Here is a 22,175-nt window from a genome sequence, read left to right on the forward strand (position 1 = left end):
TCTCAAAGTGTGGTTGTGGAACACTTGACGTCACCCAGAACCTTTCATGGGATCCATGAGGTAAACTAGTTTCAAAACATCACTTAGACACCATTTGTCTTTTCACTATTTGGCATTTGCTGAGGTAAAAATTCTTAAGCGTGGAGCTAGAGTCAAATTAAGGGGGGGGGGGTGCAATTGTATGGGGAATATAACCAAAATGAAAATGCATACATTGTGTAAAAATGAAAAAGGATGTAAGAATTATATAAAATAAAATATTTAAAATAGAAAAAAAAAAAAAGAGTGGAGCTTATAGTACCACTGCAGAAGTAGTAATTCTTCACCAACACTTACCTGCAGGAACAAAAATCAAAGCAGGTTTTGTTATAGGACAGGGAGAGGGGCAGCCCAAACCCCGCAAACCTGCCTATTCTAAATGGGTTCTGCCATCCGCCGCATCAACACAAAACATAGGAGACTTTAATGGGAAGGAACTTTAATAAAACTAGGAAACAATACAGGTAAGGCAAAGAGTCTAGTTTCTAAATGAAGCACCCAAAGTTACCCGTCCCCTCGTGGGTAAAAGTCCATCCATATGGGATTGGCCCAGAACAAGGCCCCAAAGCCTGCTACAAGTCTAAAGCATCTTCCAGTGGGGACCCACAGCAAAGGTCACAAACAACCGGACAAGCCCGGAAGGAAAAGAGCAAAATCAACATCAAGATAAAAGCTGCCATTGTCACCTCCCCACGGGTCTCACCCACATCTGTGTCACCCAGTCCACGACCAAAAGACAAGCGCAGTTTCTTTACGTGTCTCTAGGCTCCATGCGCCTCCTCCAGGTCTCCTTGCTCCATCCTGCTTCCTTCCTTCCTCAGTCTCTTCTCCAGTTTCTCCTCTTCCTGCTCAGCTCCACCCTCCCTTGGGTGGGGCAGGGAAACTCCCCCTTTCCTGGGGACCACCCTGTTGCAATCCCCCCTTTTAATTTTTATTCCACCATATCTATGGTGGCACAGATGTCATGGCGTAATCTTAGGAGACAGTCTTTTTTCAGGGTTACAATGTGTGTAAGAGAAGCAGCAATTAGTCAGCAGCATTGTCCATGAATGTCCAGTATGACAGTTTCATTACTTAAAAATAATCCATTATCCAAGCCAAAAGAAAAAAAATTTGGAGCATTGGCTAAAACAAGATAGCAAATATATCAAAATCACAGGGAAAAAATGTTAAAATGGTTCAACTTATGCAAAAACGAATTCTCTCAACCTTGATCCCAAACTTTAACAGCATAGCAAAAGTTTGCAAATTAAATCTACCTTTAAACCATTTTTCCCATTTTTGCATAAAATCACAGGGCAGAAACAACCAACAGCAATTTCTAGCTGGCTTTGTTGAAATACTCCATATAGGATCAGAGCGAACCGTTGGCATCCAGTCGATGCAGGCTTCAGGTACAAAGTTGGTCTCATCAGACTCCACCTGGGCTTTCCTCTTCTTGAGGGTACCAGGGACTTTTCGTTGGCCAGGTTGTCCAGTCCTGCCAATGGAGGCAAGCTTCCTCACCTTCTTTGGAGGTCTCTGGAACCCTACAAACAAGGCAAACAGGTTCTCCTCTTCTTGGTTCAGCTCTGTTTCAACTTTCTGGAAGAACTCCACTCAAAGCCACACAATGAAACTTATGTCCAATTTTTTTTCAGTTTAAACAAAATCCCTATGGAAGTTATGCAAAAACAGACTCTGAGATAAGTAGTAAAAGATTACTACCACTATTTTTATGCTGTGTTGGTATCAAGGGGAGAGAAAATGCAAACACAAGTTAGCTTTGTTGGGAAAAAAAATTACAACCTTGCTGCAGATCCTGGTCACCAAAACAAGAAAACTTTGTGGATTTAGAACAAAATGCAAAAAAATCATGAGTATTATGTCAAGGAAAACTTAGTAAATATGAGGTGTATTTCCAAGTCTATTCAGTCCTTAGTAGAAAAGTTTTACTCTCAACAGTTCCATCAATAGGAATCTGTTGAGACCTTTTCTCCCTATATTTTCAGAAACAATTCCTGTAGATATTAAACAATTGAAGTATACAATATTACAAGGTGACAATCATCATTGACAATTTACATCCATATCAGGTCAAGGTGTTATTACCCGTTTTCCCAAGTGACAATGCTTCCCTTCCAGTTTTACTTCATTAGGTAAAAGCCAAATAGAACAAATTCATCTAATGCCTTTCCCAGGAGGAAAGGGAGAAACTTTGTGGAGTGTCTCAGGAGCTCTACTGAGGTTCCACAAAATTTCCTTGCATCAGCCAAATGACAGGCTACCAAATTTGTACTTGAATTTAGATTTCTGGGAAGCTTTGCCATAAATATCAGAAAAATAACAGAAACAACAATGTTCAATCTCTATGAAGGCACCGGCTTAGTTCAGTAGCACAATGTTGACAATGAAACCATAACCTTTAGTTTTTCTCATAACAGGAGACTCTTTTTTTTTTTTTCACGTCTATGGGCACCATGTATACCAATTTGTTAATCACTGGAGGTCAAGACAAGGACACAAGGAAAGGACATACAGACATACAACATATAGACACAAAGACAGTTTTTTTTTTTAGTTATGCCACGTAGAATATGTTATGTAACTGCAGTTTTACTCCATAGGCTCAGAAAAAAAAGTCAAAGTCCAAAAAAAAATGTGGAGTGTTGCTGGCAGAAAAATTTCCAGTTGTCATCCTACAAACCTAAGACTTTGGAAATAGGAAGGAAAAGTTTTATTAATCACAAGAGTTACATGACCTTGTTTATCACCTTAGGGTTTTCAGTGTTGAAGACTTTTTATTAGAAGTCAATCCTGGGGTATTCTGTACAGCAACTGAAAGAATAAAAGTAACAGTTAACTTTTAAGCAAAAGGAGTCATCTCTTGTTAGCCACCAAGCAGGCACTCCTTGGGTTTCCTGGAATAGAACCTGAAAAAGCAAAATCAAATTATCAGTAATTAACTTTCAATTAAAAGGAGTCATCTCCTTACTTCTGTTAGCCACTCTGGGACAGAAGCTGAAAGAGCAGATTAAACATCTAAGCACAGATTACACCTCCCCCACACTAGGGAGGGACAACAACAACACAGGTATGAAAACCTGGTACAGTTACATGATGCACCCTAAAGAGTGCTTTCCATAACAGACCTTCCTCAGTAGGAAGCAGAAACTTAGAATCTTGTCTTACACCAGCAATTGAACAAATCCAGTATTCAAAATGGCAAACATGCCCAAAACAAATTGTGTAGACAAAATTCACAGTAGCAAATCCTTTCAGACTCAAACAAAATCTTGTTAATTTTTCTGATCCAGACTTTGCAAAAATTCAAGTTATCTCCAAGAATCCATCAAGGCTACCAGCAATTACCAGTTACTGCTTAAGGCTACTCTTTCCTTAACACCCAGGCATACATTTGCTAATTTAAACACCACTGCTCCACAATTGGCTGGCAAAATGCATCAGGCAAAGAGCAGGAAGTAGCCAAAGACAAAGCAACATACCACTGAAGAACCATTATTGCCTTTAGAAATGCTAATGAGACAGCAGAGATTACAAAAAGAAAGAAAAAAAAGTTCCAAAGTCCTAGCAACAAGAACCTCTGCCAAGTGGCCTCAGACGCCATCTTTCCTCTGGCCACAGGGTCCGATGTACTGCCTAATCTTTTGAGTAAAACTGTTATAGGACAGGGAGAGGGGCAGCCCAAGCCCCACAAACCTGCCTATTCTAAATGGGTTCTGCCATCCGCCGCATCAACACAAAACATAGGAGACTTTAATGGGAAGGAACTTTAATTAAACTAGGAAACAATACAGGTAAGGCAAAGAGTCTAGTTTCTAAATGAAGCACCCAAAGTTACCCATCCCCTCGTGGGTAAAAGTCCATCCATATGGGATTGGCCCAGAGCAAGGCCCCAAGGCCTGCCACAAGTCTAAAGCATCTTCCAGTGGAGACCCACAGAAAAGGGTCACAAACAACTGGACAAGCCCGGAAGGAAAAGAGCAAAATCAACATCAAGATAAAAGCTGCCATTGTCACCTCCCCATGGGTCTCACCCACATCTGTGTCACCCCGTCCACGACCAAAAGACAAGCGCAGCTTCTTCACGTGTCTCTAGGCTCCATGTGCCTCCTCCAGGTCTCCTGGCTCCATCCTGCTTCTTTCCTCAGTCTCTTCTCCAGCTTCTCCTCTTCCTGCTCAGCTCCACCCTCCCTTGGGTGGGGCAGGGAACCTGGAACCTCCCCCTTTCCTGGGGACCACCCTGTTACAAAACCGGCACAGAACAATTTCCACAAATTAAAATCTCTTAGCAAGTCACTACAAACAAATTACACACAAACACACAGAATCTTCACAAAGCCCAAGCCAGTTTTTCAACAGCAAATGGACATATGAAACAAACACACCGGAGAAACCAAAAATCACATTTGCGCTTATGGTAGCCAGTGCCATAGGGAAGCCCAATTTCCCCATGGGGCTGACTAACCACGGATGGATCTGTCCTAAATCACGTTGGACGCCAAATCTGTTATAGGACAGGGAGAGGGGCAGCCCAAACCCCGCAAACCTGCCTATTCTAAATGGGTTCTGCCATCCGCCGCATCAACACAAAACATAGGAGACTTTAATGGGAAGGAACTTTAATAAAACTAGGAAACAATACAGGTAAGGCAAAGAGTCTAGTTTCTAAATGAAGCACCCAAAGTTACCCGTCCCCTCGTGGGTAAAAGTCCATCCATATGGGATCGGCCCAGAACAAGGCCCCAAAGCCTGCTACAAGTCTAAAGCATCTTCCAGTGGGGACCCACAGCAAAGGGTCACAAACAACCGGACAAGCCCGGAAGGAAAAGAGCAAAATCAACATCAAGATAAAAGCTGCCATTGTCACCTCCCCACGGGTCTCACCCACATCTGTGTCACCCAGTCCACGACCAAAAGACAAGCGCAGTTTCTTTACGTGTCTCTAGGCTCCATGCGCCTCCTCCAGGTCTCCTTGCTCCATCCTGCTTCCTTCCTTCCTCAGTCTCTTCTCCAGCTTCTCCTCTTCCTGCTCAGCTCCACCCTCCCTTGGGTGGGGCAGGGAAACTCCCCCTTTCCTGGGGACCACCCTGTTGCAGTTTCACTTGAAAATGTCCTGAAAAAAAGCATTAGAAGTTATCTTCATTATTGCATCATCCTCAACTCCACATTTGAATTTATCTGGTGTGCTGACCTGGAAGGACACACAGAGCACCTCTGTGGCATCCCAAGCCCTGTGTCTCGAGGAAAATATTTGTTACGAGATGAATTAGACTCTTTTTATTTGTGGGCAACACCAATCTTACCTGAGGGATGAATGACACAAACTAAGGTTATTTAAATTTGGTTAATTAGCAGACACTTTCCTCAAAATGAGTGTCTGTTTCTTGAAGAAAATCAACAATTGGCAAATGGCAGTAACTTTGCCTGATAAAATATAAGCTCTCAGAGAAAACCAGAATTATGAAAAATTGAGTGCATCACTACTTGACAATTTAGAGTACAAATTTTTCTTTTGGGATTTGTGATTAAAAAAATAAAACATTTTTGATCATTTGATTCCAGTGTAATTAACACTAAAAATCTATGTAACTTAGTGAAACAATGTATCACCTTAAAAAATCATGCATTAGCACAAGTCCCAACCAATATGCAAGAGAGGCCCATGGAAATGTAACAGAATAGGAAATATTCCCTGATATTATTTCAGGTTTCACTTTGCAAATAACCTTTGAGAAACTACTGTGTGTACAGTTTTAATTTAGTATCAATATTCACAATTATTTGAAAATACTACTAGTTTTCTTCATTCCCCCAGGCTGCTGCTTCTCCCAGCCCAAATCCACTCCTCCCTAAGAGGAAGAGAATTTGGAGAATTTGGAGAATTTGGAGAATTTGGAGCCTCCCCTGTCTGTGGATGTCACACTGTCACAGCATCATGTCTCCCTCTCACAGGCTCTGTGGGGTGGTGCAGCCTTGATGACCCCACACTCACCCCCATTCTCTCGCCCCATTTCCTGGGGGTGTCCAGGGAAGACAATCAGCATCATCCTGCTCCAGTTACAAAGTCTCCAAGGACCCTCCTGGACTCCTTCTCCCCAGACCCCTGGATGGGGTGTGATGCCCCTCACCCTCCTGCTGCTGCTCTGGGGGCCCCTGGCCCTGATGGAGACCCGGGCGGGTGAGTGCGTGTCCAGCTGGACACTGTTGCTCCAGGAGGGAGGAGCAAGGAGCCCCCTGCGGGTGCAGGACCCCAGGAAAGGCTCATCTCCCCCCAACCTCTTGTACCCCCTGCAGGCACCCTGTGTTCTGGCCCCTTCTGTCCCTCCCGCCTCCCCTGAGTGCTCTGGTCCCCTGAGTCTGGGCCCTTCTTGACCCACCGCCCCTTTTCACTCTCACGGCCCCGCCCCTTTCTCCCCTCCAGGCCCAGCTCCCTGGGCCCTGGGCCCGCAATGAGAGGAGGGTGAGCCCGGGTCTCCCCTCCCGCCCCCAGGCCCCCACTCCCTGAGGCTTTTCTCCACCGATGTCCTGGCCTGGCCTCGGGGAGCCCCGCTTCATCGCCGTGGGCTACGTGGACGACGCGCAGTTCGAGCCGTTGGACAGCGACTCCCTGGGCCAGAGCGCGGAGCCGCGGGCGCCCTGGGCGGGGCAGGTGGGGCAGGAGGACCTGGACGAGGAGACTCTGATCCAAAGGGACAACGCGCAGTGGTTCAAAGCGCTCCTGAGGGACCTGCGCGGCCGCTACAACCAGAGCGAGGACGGTGAGCTTCGCGGAGCGGGGCCAGGGTCAGGTCACACCCCCATTCCCACCATCAGGCCGGGGTGTCCCGAGTCTCAGGGTCCACTGACCCCTCGAGGATGGTGGATCTGCCAGGACCCTCCCCCGGGAAGAGCCGGCAGGACTTTCCTGCCTGCCCATTCATTTTCAGTTTAGGTTTATTCAGGGTAGGGGGTGAGCGATTGGGGAGTGACCTCAGGGCTGACCGCTGGGCGGGGCTCAGGGTCTCACACTCTCCAGAAAATGTGTGGCTGTGAAGTAGGTCCCCACGGAAACCTCGGCGGGTATGACCAGTTCGCCTACGACGGCGCGGATTTCATCTCCCTGAGCGAGGACCTGCGCTCCTGGACCCCCGCGGACTCGGGGGCTCAGATCACCCAGCGCGCGCGGGAGGCGGCGGGCAGGGCCGAGCGCGTCAGGCACAGTGTGCAGAGCAGGTGCTTCCCGCGGCTCCGCAGACTCCTGGAGACGGGGAAGGAGGTGCTGCAGCGCACAGGTAAGAGGGGCCACGAGGCCTCGGACCTCCCCTCTCCTGGCGCCCCACAGGGAAATGGAATAATGGGCAGAACAGCAGCTGCTTTCTAGGCAGAGAGGGAGAGTCCCCCTGGGTGTCCTGTTCTGTGCTAGAGAGAGACTCGCCCAGAAGACACCACTTTTCTGGACGCTTAAGGAATCCAGTCTCTCCTGAGGGAGGGGAGGCCATCCTGAAATAACTCTTCCTGGATCCGTTTGACCAGGCAGCCATCCTGGGAACCATGAGTTTCTCTTTCAAGGCCTTGTTTTTGGTCTGAGGACATTTCTGGATCTGACTCCTGCCTTTCTGTTATTCATCCTCTACCCAGGTCAGGAGCAAAAGTCTGTGTTCTCCTTAGAGACCTGAATCCTCCTACCCTGGGCTCCTACCGGATTATCCCAGATTCTTCAGACTAGGCTGGTTTCTGGTTTTTGTGCTTCCTCCCTCCAAACCAATTGTCATGTTCATTCTGAGGATGGTCAGTGAGGCTGCTTCAGTGTCCAGGAAGGAAAAACCTAAAGTGTGAACTTTTTGTCCCTTCTCCTCAGATCCCCCAAAGACACACATGACACACCACCCCACCTCTGAGCATGAGGTCACCCTGAGGTGCTGGGCCCTGGGCTTCTACCCTTCGAACATTACCCTGACCTGGCAGCGAGATGGGGAGGACCTGACCCAGGACACAGAGCTGGTGGAGACCAGGCCTGGTGGGGATGGAAACTTCCAAAAGTGGGCGGCTGTAGTGGTGGCTTCTGGAGAGGAGCAGAGATACATGTGCCATGTGCAGCATGAGGGGCTGCTGGAGTCCCGAATCCTGACTTGGGGTAAGGAGGGAATGTGAGCACAGAGCTTCTCAGGGTCATCAGGAGCCCTTCTGGAGATCTTCAGAGGGTCAGGTTGAGGCCTGGGGCTCAGGGTCTCCCCTTCCCGTCCCTTCCAGTGCCCCTTCCTCAGTCCACTGTCCCTACTGACTCCACCGACTCCACCGTGGGCCACATTGTTGGCCTGGTTCTCCTTGGAGCTGTGCTCACTGGAGCTTGGTGGCTGCAGCTGTGATGTGGAGGAAGAAGCGCTCAGGTAGGGAAGGGAGTGGGGGATCTTGTCCACTGAGGGCTTTCATGTCCAGGGAGAACTTGCCCTTCCTGGTTAGTAGGGAGTATGATCCGCACACATGTGTTGCCCAGTCTGGAGCTGATTGCAAACTCACTCTTTGTAAGGCACTTATGAAAATGCATCACCAATTGTTCACCTTATAACTGTGGTGGTGGGGATCTGTTTCCCAGTAAATGTCATAAGGGAAGGATCCTGCTAAGGAAAGACTCCAATTCCCTTTCATATCCATTCTTCATATATCCCAGTCCTGACCTGGGTCTTCAGTCACAGTTCTAGAAAATTCCCTGTGACTTGGGGATTCCTTTAGGACTCCATGGGTTGACTCCTCCCTTGTCTCACATGATGTTTCTTCCCACAGGGGGACACGCAATCAACTAGTCAGGCTGCAGGTAAGTGTGGATTAAGGGTTGGGTCCTGAGCCCCAGAGGACAGCTTAGAGGGAATTCTCACCCCCTGGGACACACCAGTGGATGGGGCCAGGTTGTGGGGAGCTGTGAGTGGGACAGTCTTAGGATGCACTGGACTACTGAGAATGTTATCACTTAATGTAATTCACCTGAATTTCTTCAATATTATTTTCCCTCAGAGAATGAGAGCTCTGCCTTATGTGGGACTGAATGTTATAGGATTCCTCCCCCCCCCATTTTGTAACTTCAGAATCCTCTGCTTTATTTAATTTTATTTGTTTTCTAGCTGTCAGTGATTGATATAAAAGTTTTTATTCAATCTATTTATTTGTTCCCTTACATCACTGTTAATTTTTGTATAATATTTGATTTCTCTCTCAGGACTATAGTCCTTATGGTTCTCTCACCACCATAGCACCTATGATCCATCACTACAGTCCCTTGTGCTCTTCCCTCCCCTATTTGGAACCATCTCTCTCCTTCCCCCTGCTGTAGGCCTCAGATCTAGGATCAGGCTGCGAGTTTTGTCTTTAATCTGACCCTTTGTTTGATTTCTGTATATCCCACATATAAGGGAAACCATCTGATATTTATTTTTTCCTTCTGACTTATCAAGCTTAGTATCCCTTCCGACCCCATCCATATTTCCCAAATGGCATGAGTTTCTGTTTTTGATCACTGAGTAGTATTCCACTGTATCTATGGACCACACCTTCTTGATCCATTCACGATCCCCTGATTTAAAACACAGTGATAACTGAAGCAGGACATTTCCCAAGCCTGCTGCTTGGGGGAGTCTGATGCTTAGTTTCTGTTGCCTTCCCAAATCTGCTGCTTTGGTTCTGCTGCTTGCTGGAGCGGAGAAGTTGCTGGTGTACTCACTGCTTGCCTGAGGTGGTAGCCATGACACCCTTGAACCTCCTTCCCAAACAATAAAGAACACTTATACCATGAGAGATGGGATAGCAAGTATCTCATACAAACTGTATAAAACCTTGCCATTCTTGTTCCTGGGTGCTCAGCTCTTTGGGGAGCGATCCCGCTGAGCCCACCGGTGTGACAATTAAATCTCTCTCTCTCTACCTCTCTGAGTGCCCTGTGATTTCTCTGGGAAACTGCCAGAACATTTTTGGTTCCCTGGTTCTAGTTCAGCGCGTCCCAAGGGACTGAAGGAGAGCCTGGTCACCTCTCACACCCCCTCGTGGGACCAGGTAGAGTTGTCGGGTGGGTGGAATGCATAGCCAGATGCCAGATCTTTGTTTTAGGTGCAAAGTAGGAAGTGATTTTGTACAAACCATTAATAAATTAAGGTGATAAATTGATCAGTGGCTGTTTTCTCACAATAAACACGTGCGCCAGAGTAACTCCGTGACAGTCAAGGTCATGATAACAATGAGCTATCAGACAAGGATTCCATGTCCCATGAAGTGTCTTTCAAAATAAACAGATTTTAAAAAATTATTTCTACGTTTTTAAGATTCCATTTAATTTTGCTGTTCATTTCTTTTTCTTCACACTATCCCAAGTGGTGTCTGCAGGGTCAAAGCACAGAGGAGTTGTCAGTGGCCTGGAGCTGTGAGTGGGGCTGACTCTGACCTGCCTGCAGGGATTGCGGTCCTGGAGCCCCAGAATCAGCCCCCGGGGCTGCTCCTCCAGGGTGGCTCAGGCCTTGCTCTCCTCCTCTTGGCCCCCCTGAATCTCCTTGACACCCCAGCATTGGGGAACTGAGGGGGATGTCCTGGGTAAGGAGGGGTTAAGGACACCCCTTAACCATCTATCTCCCCCATACTCTGCCATCTGCTGCATCAAGACAAAACATGTAAGACCTTTAATGGAAAGGAACTTTAATACAATTAGTGTGCAACAAAGAAAAAGGAAAGAATAAAGTTTCCAAATCAAACATTCAAAGTCACCATCCCCTTGTGGGTAAATGTTCAACCAAACAGGGTTGGCCCAAACAGGGCTTGAATGCCTGCCACCTAAAGCACCTCCTGGCGGGGACCCATTGTAAAGTGGTGGATGGGGCTGACAAGTCTGGAAGGAAAAGAGCAAAATCAAGATAGAATCTAACATTGTAACCTCCCCACGGGTCTCTCCCCACATCTGTGTCACGCAGTCCAAGGTCAAGAAGGAAGTGCAAGTTCTTCACGTGTCTCTCTGCTCCGTGTGCCTCCTCCAGGGCTCCTTCTGGCTCCATCCTGCTTCCTTCCTTCTCCAGTCTCTTCTCCAGCTGCTTCTTCTCCCTGCTCAGCTCAACCCTGCTTAGGTAGGTCAGGGAACTTGGATCTTCCCCTGGGGAACCCCTGTTACAGTCCTCTCCGTCACCAGCATGTGCGTGTGTGGGGGTGACACCAGCCCTGCAAGGACGGTCAAGGCCCCGGATGTGCGCAGTTCCCTGGGCAGTTACAGGCCAGCACTGCTGCATCCCCCAGGGGAGACAGACGCTCCAGCCCCCCAGTGAGAGCCCCATGTCACTCATACAGTACTTCCCCTCACAGGGTCCCCTATGCTGCCCCTTCCCTGCCCGGTCCTCTCTGGCTCCCCCTACACCCCTTTCCACCTCTGTCCCCTAAAGTCCCCATTTCCATCCTCTGCTCTCTTTTCCAGGAGTCTCCCCATCTTCCTAGTAAGTGCCCTGGGGGCTCTCCTAGGCCCCGCCCTTCATCCAAGGATGGAGAATGTAAGGTGATTGTCTATTTGGGGATTTGCCTAGAACCTAGGAACCAGTTGTTATGTCCTGGAGACAACTAGAGACTAAAAATAAGGATAAACTGACACATACTTGGGCGCCCCCTTGTGTGCAGATCCCTGTCCTGCCGCTGGGGGCCCAGGGAGCCTGGGGAGGGCCTGGCTGAGCAGGAGAAAGGGCAGCTCTGGGCTCCTGTGCTCAGCCACGTGGCCACACGGGGGCGCTGCCGCGCTGATCTGGAGTCTGGAAAAGACCTAATGCTCACAAAGAATTCTAAAGAATTCTCAGAGTTGGGTGTCCTGGAGGGCGGGGTCCTGGGGGCTGAGCTGCTCTGTGTGCAGCAAGAAAACCAGGGCTCAGAGGAGAGGAGACTCCAGAGCCCTGCCCTGTGTGTGAGGTTTCCATCTTTTCTCCTCAGAAGGCCTAGGAAAACTGGAAATTAGATTTTTCCTTCTACAACCTATAAAATTTGGAGGGCATTAAAAAAAAAATAACATTTAGGGCCTCCTTGGTGGCGCAAGGGGTTAAGATGCAGCCTATGAAGCTATCTGCAGCCACTACAGCACAAGTTCGATCCCCAGCCAGGAAGCTACCAACATGGCGCAGCAGACCTCTCCTGACCTCCCAGCTGCTCCCCTCAGCAGTGTGTTTCAGTCAGTTTGCCTGTTCTGCTCCCCACTCTGTCTCTGGTGAATCCTGTCACCCCAACACCTCTGGTCTGTACCCCAGTTCTTGTATGCATAAATAAATAAATCTTTTAAAAAATAACATTTAAAGAATACTGTGAGACTTACAGAAAAGTTGCAAAGGTAGCACAGTTCTTGTTTATACCACAGCATTTCTATTTTGTCAACATCCTACATGAGTAAAGTTTTTTTTTTTTTTTTACAACTAATGAAGCAACGTTGACATAATTACTAAACGCCATACTGTCATTAGTTTTTGTTAATGTCCATTTTATGCTCCATAATCCCATCCAGTGTGCCTGGATGACAGTTTCTCAGACTTTCGTCATTTTTGAAACATTGACTTTGGTGAGGAGTGATGTTTTGGGGAGGTCGTGGGTTCACAGATGGAGGTTCTTGGGTCACCTCTGAGAAGAAAAGTTTCACCAAAAACAAAGTCCTCCTTCAGTGGTGTGCGTGTCCACACCCCACACTCTGCCCCCAACCCCCACACACAAAAGGAAAGAAGAAGATGCTTGTGCAGACCCCAGCAGGCAGGAAGAGCTGCCCCTGGAGAAGGCGGGTGTGTTAGGAGAAGCCTGCAGGCCCCAGGTGGCAGCCTTGGGAGCAGAGCTGTCTCTTCCCAGGGCAGAAAGGGCACTGAGGTGGTGTTCTAGATGGGAGGGCTCATTCCTTTGCGCAACTGTCATCTGTCTTTACATGAATTACTTCTATGGTGTGACTAGGCTGATTTGTCAGGACCAGTAATTCTCTGCAGTGGCTCCATGTGCGTATCCCAGCTCTGGTCTGTACACGTCCTATTGCATCTGATACTTGCTATAGCAGTTGGCCCTAAGCATTTTTCATTTCTATAGTTGGTTTAGTAACTATGTTAATCACTTCTACCCCACCCACAGTTTCTGGTCATGTGACCCCTCCACCCTAATTTTTCTACTCTTTTTTTAAAAATATTTATTTATTTATGCATATAAGAATTGGGGCACAGGCTAGAGGTATGGGGGGAGAGATGATTCACCAGAGACAGCGTGGGGTGCAGAACACACAGATTGACTGAAATGCATTGCTGAGGGGAGCAGCGGGGAGTCAGGAGAGGTCTGCTGCGCCATGTGGGTAGCTCCCTGGCCAGGGATCGAACTTGTGCTACAGAGGTTAAGTATAGCTTCATAGGTGGAGTCTTAACCCCTGGAGCCACCAAGGAACCTAATTTTTTATTCTTAGCCTCCATCAAGGAGGACTGCTCAGGAACATAGTACCTCAATTTAGGTATTTTTTTGTTTTTGTTTTTTTCAGTGGGACTGTGGGTGGGGACGCAGACCACAGGGGTACAGGTCATTGTCCATTCAACATGTCAGTGCTCATCATGTCCACCTGACTGATCACTGATGGTGTTAACCTTCAACACTAGGCTAAAGCAGTGTTTCCCAGATTTCTTCCTGCCAAACTACTTTTTGTTCCATTTATTTAAATGCTGTTGTCTTTGGAAGGAAGCACTATGAGCAGCTCACACTTATGGGTGTTCTGTTATAAACATTTGCATGCATGCAGGGTTCTGTGCAAATATAAGTTTCAAATTAGTTGGTAACTAGCTGGGGCAGTGATCACTGGGCTGTATGTCAGGTTTTCTGGTTTTCAAAGAAACTGTCAAAGATCTTCCACAGTGACCGTGCCATTTTGCACTCTTGCTGGCAACGATGAGGCTCCTATTGTCCACATCCTGGGCAGCACCTGTGCAGGGTTTGCATTTTTCAGCCCCTACCAGGTGTGATGGCGTCACTGTTGTTCTTTTTGTCTTTCCCTAGTGCCCTGTGATGCTGAGCATCTGTTCATGTTCTTCCTTGTCGTCTGTGTCTCTTCTTGGTGACGTGTCTGTTAAAGTCTTTTGTCCATTTTTCAAACGAGGCACCACTCATTTACAACACTGTTTTGTCCTTTTTAAACTTGGTTTGTTCTTTTTGCTCATTGAGTTTTAAGTGTTATTTTGTAAATTCTAGATACAATCCTTAATCAGATTCATGATATGCAAATGCTTCCCCCACTCTGTGTCCTGAACTCCTTTACTGACAGGAAAACAAACACTAGGGTCCATACAGAAGCATAGATATACTTTTTATTGGAAAAGAGAAATGATAAATCACTAACTGGTTTTGAGCAGATACTGGCTGCCTGGGGTGTTGGGGGTGGAGGCAATACACATACTTAACTTATGTGTATCCTTGAGTGTGATTTAAATGTTCTGATATGTGCATGAAATATGCTTTCAAAAGTCAATTACACTACACTGCTCAACTTATAACACTCTTCATATGTCACATCCAAATCATATAAGACCAGACCAGTATGTGTGTTACCAGTGATGGACCCACACGTCATAGACGCCAAAGTCATGGTTTCCTTTGGGTTCACTCTGGTGTTGTCTGTTCTGTGGGTGTTGGACAAATGTACAATGACCTATGTCCATCATTAGATTATCATGCAGAGTATTTTCACTGCCCATAATGTCTTCTGTGCTCCAAGGAAACAAAAGCAAAAAGAAACCAATGGATAACATCAAACTAAAAAGCTTCTACATTGTGAAGGAAAAATCATTAAAATGAAAAGACAATATCAATTTGGAGAAAATATTTGCACATCATATATCCAGCAAGGAGTTACTATCTACAAAAAACTCCACAACAATAAAACAAGCAAATCAAAACAGGGGGCAGAGGAGCTAAATAGGTACTTTTCTATAGAAGACACGCATGTGGCCAAAAGGTACATGGATAAGAGTTTATCGTCATGTGCTGTCAGGAAAATGCCAATTAAAACCACAGTGAGTTACCATCTTACACCTGTGAGAATGACCCATTGAAGGGTGTGGAGGAAAAGGAACTCTGGTACACGGTAGGTGGGAATGGAGACTGGTCCTGTTAGCAGGCAGGAGAGGTTCCCTGGACTCCCAAACCTGTACACTCTACATGGTTTCTGTCATCAGCTGCTTAAAGATAAAACGTACTCTAATGCATAAGACCTTCAATAGAAAAGAATTTTAATTTGTGTGCAATAGAGAATTAGTGTGCAATAGCGAAAGAGAAGAGAAAGAACATAGTTAAAATAGTTCCCACATGAATTAATTAAAGTTACCCGCCCCCTCATGGGTAAGGCCCAGCAAAGCAGGCTTGGCCCAAAGCAGGCCCACTGAGGCCCAAAAGCCTGCCACAAGGCTAAGGCACCTACTGGTAGAGACCCATGGGACAGGGGCAGGAGGGGCCAGGCAAGTCTGGAAGGACAAGAGCAAAATCAAAATTCGCATCAAGATAACAGCTGCCATTGTCAGCCTCCCCATGGATCCCTCACCCACGTCTTTGTCTCTTTCAAGGGTCTCCATGTCCCCAACTCCCTGACACAAGTCCAAGCCTGAGGAGCAAGCCTGAATTCTTCTTCACATGTCTCTCTGCTCCATGCGCCTCCTCCAGTCTTCTTTCCCCATCTTACTCCATATCTTCCTCCTATTCGTTAGCTTCTCATCCCTGCTCAGCTCCACCTTTCCTGGGGAGGGGGGGGGGATTGGGGGTGGGCAGGACTCCTGGAACCTCCCTTTTCTATGGATATCACATGGGTACAGCCCTGCCCTATGGAGAACAAATGAAGATTCCTTAAAATATTCAAAATAGACCTGTCCCATGGTACCTATCCATTCCTTGGTATTTATCCAAAGGAAGTAAAACACTAATTCTGAGGAATATGTGCCTCTTATGGTCACTGCAGTGCTGTCTACCATAACCAAGAGATGGAGACAACTTAAGTGCCCAACGACACATGAGGGGATAAAGAACACAAGCTATACACACAATGGAATACTACTCAGCTGTGAAAAAGATGAAATACTGAATTTGCAGCAACATGGATAGATACAGATGGGATTATGCGAAGTGAAATAAATTTGAAGGGGAAGTTAAATATTAGATTTCATTCATATGTGGAATATATAAAAACAAAGCAGGGATTGATGAAACTAAACCAAAACAAACTAGAAATATGACTGCAGAATTGAAGCTATGGGGTGGGGGTAAGAGCAGGAAACAAGGTAGGAAGAGGGCCAATAGGCTATGGTGGAGGACTATGGGGTCCTTATGTTGGGTGTTAAGTGGTAACAAACATCTGAAGAGGTGTGACCCTGTGCCTCTAACACATACAGTGTGTAAACCAGTGTTGCCTCAACTGAATAACACAATGAGGGCAAAAAGGAAAGTTCTTAAGCAAAAAAAAAAAAAAAAAAGTAAATTATCTCCTCCATCAGCCACTGACCTCAGGACTTTGCCTTCGCCTCCTCACTGTCATGCAGGCTGAGGGGCTGGTTTCCCACAAGGTCAGAGGCAGGAGGTGCAGGGACAATATCTCTACAATCCAGTAGTTGAAATAAGTGTTAATTAAATTTCCTTGGGCATGTTATATTTTAACGATGTGTCTCAGACCCACACAGACTAACCCATGACAGCCATATGAAGATAATTTCAATACACATTTTCCTTTGAGTCACACAGTATTTCGAGGAGACAGATGCTGAAAACTAAGGACACCATAGATATGCATTTCCAATACGGTACCTAGTAGTCATATATAGGGATTTTTTTGGTTTAAATAAAATAAAATAAAAAATTCAGGGCCTTCCCAGTGATGCAGCAGGTTGAGTGCAGTGCTGTGAAGCTGTCTGCAGTCTCTAGAGTGTGGGTTCGATTCCCGGCCGTCTAGGGAGCTACCCACATGGTGCAGCAGACCTCTCCTGTCTCAACCTCTGCTCCCCGCAGCAGTGTTTTCGGGCGTCTGCCTGTTCTGCTCCCTGCTCTGTTTGGTGAATCTTCTCACCCTCCCACGCATCTGGCCTGTACCCCCGCTCTTGTATAAATAAAAACAAATCTTTTAAAAAATAAAAAATTCAACATCTCAGCTAAAAAACTCACATTTCAAGTGCTCAATAACCAATGAGCTAGAGGCATCACAGTGTTCCGTGCACACATAGAATTATCCCTTGTCTCAGAGTATCTTGTGGGACAGCACAGCTCTTCATGCTCTGTGGCCATCAAGTCAAATGCATTAGACACATGAAAAATAAAAGGGCCAGTAGTATTCCTCTTAAAGAATATGTCAGATCTCTCTCTGAGCTGAGACGCCATATTAAGCTGGTATAAAACAAAACCCAAACAGGCACAAACTTCCCAGTCCCAAAGGGAAGCACCGTCCCTCCATATCCTGTCTCAGGCAGTGGACACGCTCTGGCATCCCGTTTCTGAGGGGTGAGTTGTAGAAGAGTTCAGGGCAAAGATCTAAAACAAGCTTTGGGAGTCAGGGAATCCAACCCAAGGAGAGGGATTCTAGGAAATGAAGAGGAGGCAAAGACATAGAAGAACACTTGGAAAACTCTCCTAGTTGACCAGAAAAGCATTTCTCAAAGTGTGGTCTGTGGAACCCTTGAAGTCCCCAGGAACTTTGCGGGGAATCCATGGGTCAAAACTATTTTCAAAATATTATTCAGACATCATTTGTTTCTTCATTATTTTGCCATTTGCACTTGTTAGAGGACCACAACCCAAAAGAGTGGGTTCTTTGCACTCTAGGGAAAGAATTCACCAGAGAGTGCTAATGGTAGTTGAACCGGGTAAGGATTTATTAGACTCATGCATGAGGGAGCCAGTTTGGGAAAGCAGAATATGACCCAGTTCTCCTAAGGGAGTTAGGAGGAGCTATTTAAAGGGTAAGTTTGGGCCCCCTTTGCAGCACGAATTTGATCAACAAACAAACTAGAAATATGACTGCAGAATTGAAGCTATGGGGTGGGGGTAAGAGCAGGAAACAAGGTAGGAAGAGGGCCCAATGGGCTATGGTGGAGGACCCCCTTTGCAGCACGAGTTTGATCCCGGCCGGCATAAGTTCGATCCCAGTGGCGGGCAAGATTCCCACATGGTTCAGTAGACCTCTCCTGTCTCACCCGCTGCTCCCCTCAGCAGTGTATTTCGTCAGTCTGCCTGTTCTGTTCCCTGCTCTGTCTCTGGTGAATCCTCTTACCCTCTCGCGCATCTGGCCTGTACCCTGGTTTCTGTATGCATGAATAAATAAACCTTTCAAAAAAAAAAGGTAAGTTCCCGAGGTAGAGATGAGGGAGCTGCTTCTGGGTTGGGCTCTGCCTGTGCCTGTGCACATGATGATGTTCCTGCTGTGTGTGGGTGCTCAGTTTCCTCCCTCCAGGAAATGAGGAGATAATCATTAGTTGTGTCCTTTGACTGTGTGGTGCAGGAGAAAAAAAATTACTGAGAGTCCATGTGCAGAACAATGAGAAGCCTAGAAGGACCACACCATGAAGGTGCCAGGATGTAATTTTTATCTCCCAGGGTGCTTCACGTCAGTGTAGCGGGCCCAATTGCTTGGCCAGGACTGGCCAGTCCATGATTTAGTCCACCTGTTCAAATAAGACTGGGACAACTCATCCTACTGCCCACAATTTCTTTTATCTTGGCTGTCTCACACTGAGGTGAGGCTAGTAAGAATGCAGATTATAGTAACGACTGAGTAGTAGTGAAACGGGTCCACACGGCACAAGCCACAGGACAAAACAGGCTCCCCCCACAGCCTAAGAAGCAGGTGTGTTGCCTGTGCTAGAGCCAGTGTCCCCGCATGTACACCTGTTACACAACAAGGTGAGGGACAGCCTAGAACCCCCAAAACTGCCTGCTCTAAATAGTTTCTGCCATCCACCGCATCAACACAACACATACTCTAGTGCAAAAGACCTCTAATAGAAAGGAACTTGGATATCATTAGTGAGCAATAAAAAGAAGAGGAGGGAAAGAATAGATAATACAGTTTCCAAATCAAGCACCCAAAGTTACCCACCCCTTCATGGGTAAATGCCCAGTCAAGCACGTTGGGCCAAAACAAGGCCAGTGAAGCCTGAAACTTGCCACAAGTCTAAGGTACCTTCTGGGGGGGACCCATAGGAAAGGGCAGAAGAAGCCCAGCATGTCTGGGACAGAAGCTGCAAAATCAAAATCAAGATAAAAGCTGCCATTGTTAACCTCCCCATGGTCCTCTCACCCACATCTAGTGTTTTAACCAGAACAAGACCAAAAAGCAAGTGCAGCTTCTTCGCATGTCTCTGCTCCATGTGCCTCCTCCAGGCCTCCTTCTGGCTCTCCATCTTCCTTCTTTCTCCCAGTCTCTCTCCAGTTTCTCTTCCTCCCTGCTCAGCTTCACTCTTCCTTGGGTTGGGCAGGGAAACTGGAACCTCCCCTTTCCTGGGGACCACCCTTTTGTGTAGCTTGTGGTCAGCCAGCACAGGCAGCTCTGAAAGCAGCAGCAGAGAAGGGAGTTTCCCTGCCCACTGCCCACGTGTGCTGCCTGTGGGCCAGGGGCCCAGCCACTCACAGCAGAGGCAGCAGTGGCCATGGTTCCCATGTCCTGCTGTCCCAGAGGGCACAGCCCTGGGTCTCTGGTACCAGAGGCAGCCCTGAGCCCTATGGCCTCTGGCCCAGGGGGACTTGGAGGAGCATTGGGCCCCTCTAGGGAAGTTCTGGTGCTGCTGATCCTTGGAGCTGCAGGCAGAGGGACCCACAGAGTGCCAGGTCAACATAGCAGGCTCCCAGCAGAGCCCACTTTGCAGCCATTTCCTCCTCCCTACACCCCCCCAACCCCCATTCCTTCCTGCTGCAGTTACACTGGCCCATCCAAGGTCCCTGGGTATGGTGCGCCTCCATCCCCACTGTGCCCACTCCAGCCCAAAAGCCTGCCCTGACCTCTGTGCAGGTTCCAGGCTTTTCCCTTTTAAATTTGGAACCAATGTCATAAATGGACTAATCAGGCAACGGACCAATCGAGTTTGAGCTCAGTTTCACTCATGGTGATGATTAATTAAATAAACTTCTTCTTGCTGTTGGACCCAAGCCTCAGTGCTTATACAATTGTGCACACAGATGACAACCCATTATTAGTGACCTGTCCCCTCCTTGGCACTGTTTTGCTACTGTTGTTAGTACTGTTGTAGTAGTTATTCTTCACCACCACTTATTTATGGAATAAAAATACCCAGGACTTCAGTTCAAAATGTCCTGGTTGAAGCAATAAAAATTGCCTTCCTTATTTTATCATTCTGAGAGCAAAATTTTAATAATATCTGATATGATGAGATGAAAGTACACATATGGGGGCCTCTCTGGTGGCCTAGGGGTTATGTCTCAGCACTATCACTGCTGTGGCCTGAAGTGGAACCCTGCTAGGGAGCTGACCCACATATGGTGCAGCAGACCTCTCCTGTATGACCTGCTGCTCTTCTCAGCAGTGTATTTCAGTCAATCTGCCTGTTCTGCTCCCCACTGTCTCTGGTGAATCCTCTTACCCCTCACACCTCTGGCCTATACCCTAGTTTTTGTATGCATATATAATTAAGTCTTTAAAAAATTGGATTAGTGCCCTTATGAGAAGAAACTTTTCACAGATGATCGCCCTCTGACAGGTGAGGATATAGTAAGAGGGTAGCTAGCTAACATGCCCCTCACCAATGTGAATTGATCTTGGATGTCCAGGCCTCCAAAATAGTCAGAAATAAATACTTGTTGTTTAAGCACCCAGTCTATGGAATTTTGTTATAGCAGCACGGGCTGACTAAAAGAAATCACCACCTAAGCACCAGACAGGACACTAGCGGTGGCAAATAACGGGGGATAGCTTCAACTAGTGCTGCAAAGACTTTGACAGCATAATCCACAGAATACTGGTCTGAACTTGTGTTTATGACTTAACCACACCGATGGCTGACTTAAAAAAAAAAAGTCAATATTCTCAATAAAATTTAAACAAGGTACAGAGTCTAATCAAAATAGCCAAGTAATCTAAATAGTAATCCCAAATTACTGGATATGTGAATTGGCAGGAAAATTTCAGTTCTCATGGGAGAGACAATCAACAGGCGTCAGCTCAGGAGGGCATGATGGTCTAGTGCAAACATGCACAGGGCCGGTTCACTGTGGATTCTGGCAGACGAGTCACAAGAGTCCAGAAGTCCTAGAGGATTTTACAGGTTTTAATGCTCTCTCAGGGAACCAGGTACACAGGCACACAGGCAGGGAAGCTGGCATGCAAGGAGGCAGGCATGGGCCAGGCAGGGTGTCCCGGGTTGCCTAGAGGCTGACAAGCTTTCCAGCTCCTTGCAAATCTTTGCTCTCTTTCTCTGATCTCTCTCTGGTGTTCTCTGGCATTCTCAGTCTCCTGTCATCTCATGACCTCACCTCAAAGTGGTCCCCAGTCCATGTGGTGGTTGTAGCGTCGCTGCCCTTACAGCCCCGTCAGCACAGGTGCCTGCGGTCACACATGCAAGTCCTGTGCTCTTGGGCCCAGGTGTCCATAATCAAAGGCTTGCGTGCCCCTTCCTCACCCATCAGCCCTGGGCATCCACAGAGGCCGGAGCATATAAAATGACCTGATTACTTCATTTACCCGACACGTGGAATTTGCAATCATCTGAAAACTTTAAAGCAGCCCTTATGAAAATGCTCAAGCCAGTAACTGCAAACGATTTTAATGAGAGAATAGAAGATATAAAAAAGTTATAAATGAAAATTTTAGAACTGAAAATACAGTAACATTGGTTGGCTGTATGACAGTGTTCCACTCCAGGGCAGGATGTGGAGAGTAGGGAGGGCTGCCATGTTGGTGGGCAGAGTATGTGGAGACACTGTGCTTTCTGTTCACTTTTGTTTTTTTGTTTTTTTGTTTTTTTTTTCCTGCGACACAGTTTGCTTTATTCATTTTCTTAAGTTTTACAGAATTATTTCTCTTCTTGGGATTGTATTCTTCATTTTACAAAGCTTTAAAATGAGACTCAAATCATATGACAATTTGCCTGTCCCTTTAGGAAAACGTAACTTTTTTTTTTCGCTTAAGTTAAATAGAGTCTGGAGCAAAAATGTCCATTTCAGAATGA

General features: G+C 46.8%; 1 long non-coding RNA gene across 4 annotated transcripts; it reads left to right on the top strand.

Annotated features, from left to right (window-relative positions):
* Nucleotides 1-7,949: 7,949 nt before the first annotated feature.
* Nucleotides 7,950-15,604, top strand: LOC119252008 (uncharacterized). Of its 4 annotated transcripts, XR_008553091.1 has the most exons (6): nucleotides 7,950-8,155; nucleotides 8,272-8,408; nucleotides 8,803-8,833; nucleotides 10,968-11,117; nucleotides 11,459-11,536; nucleotides 12,042-12,297. It is a non-coding gene; the product is annotated as an uncharacterized LOC119252008 (long non-coding RNA). The 4 variants fall into 4 exon arrangements; XR_008553092.1 differs by lacking the exon at nucleotides 12,042-12,297 and adding an exon at nucleotides 15,585-15,604 and having other exon boundaries at nucleotides 7,950-8,408; XR_008553089.1 differs by having other exon boundaries at nucleotides 7,950-8,408.
* The last annotated feature ends 6,571 nt before the right edge of the window (nucleotides 15,605-22,175 follow it).

The sequence above is a fragment of the Talpa occidentalis genome, unplaced genomic scaffold, assembly GCF_014898055.3.
Source record: "Talpa occidentalis isolate TD23 unplaced genomic scaffold, MPIMG_talOcc4v2.1 talOcc4.2, whole genome shotgun sequence".
Taxonomy (NCBI): domain Eukaryota; kingdom Metazoa; phylum Chordata; class Mammalia; order Eulipotyphla; family Talpidae; genus Talpa; species Talpa occidentalis.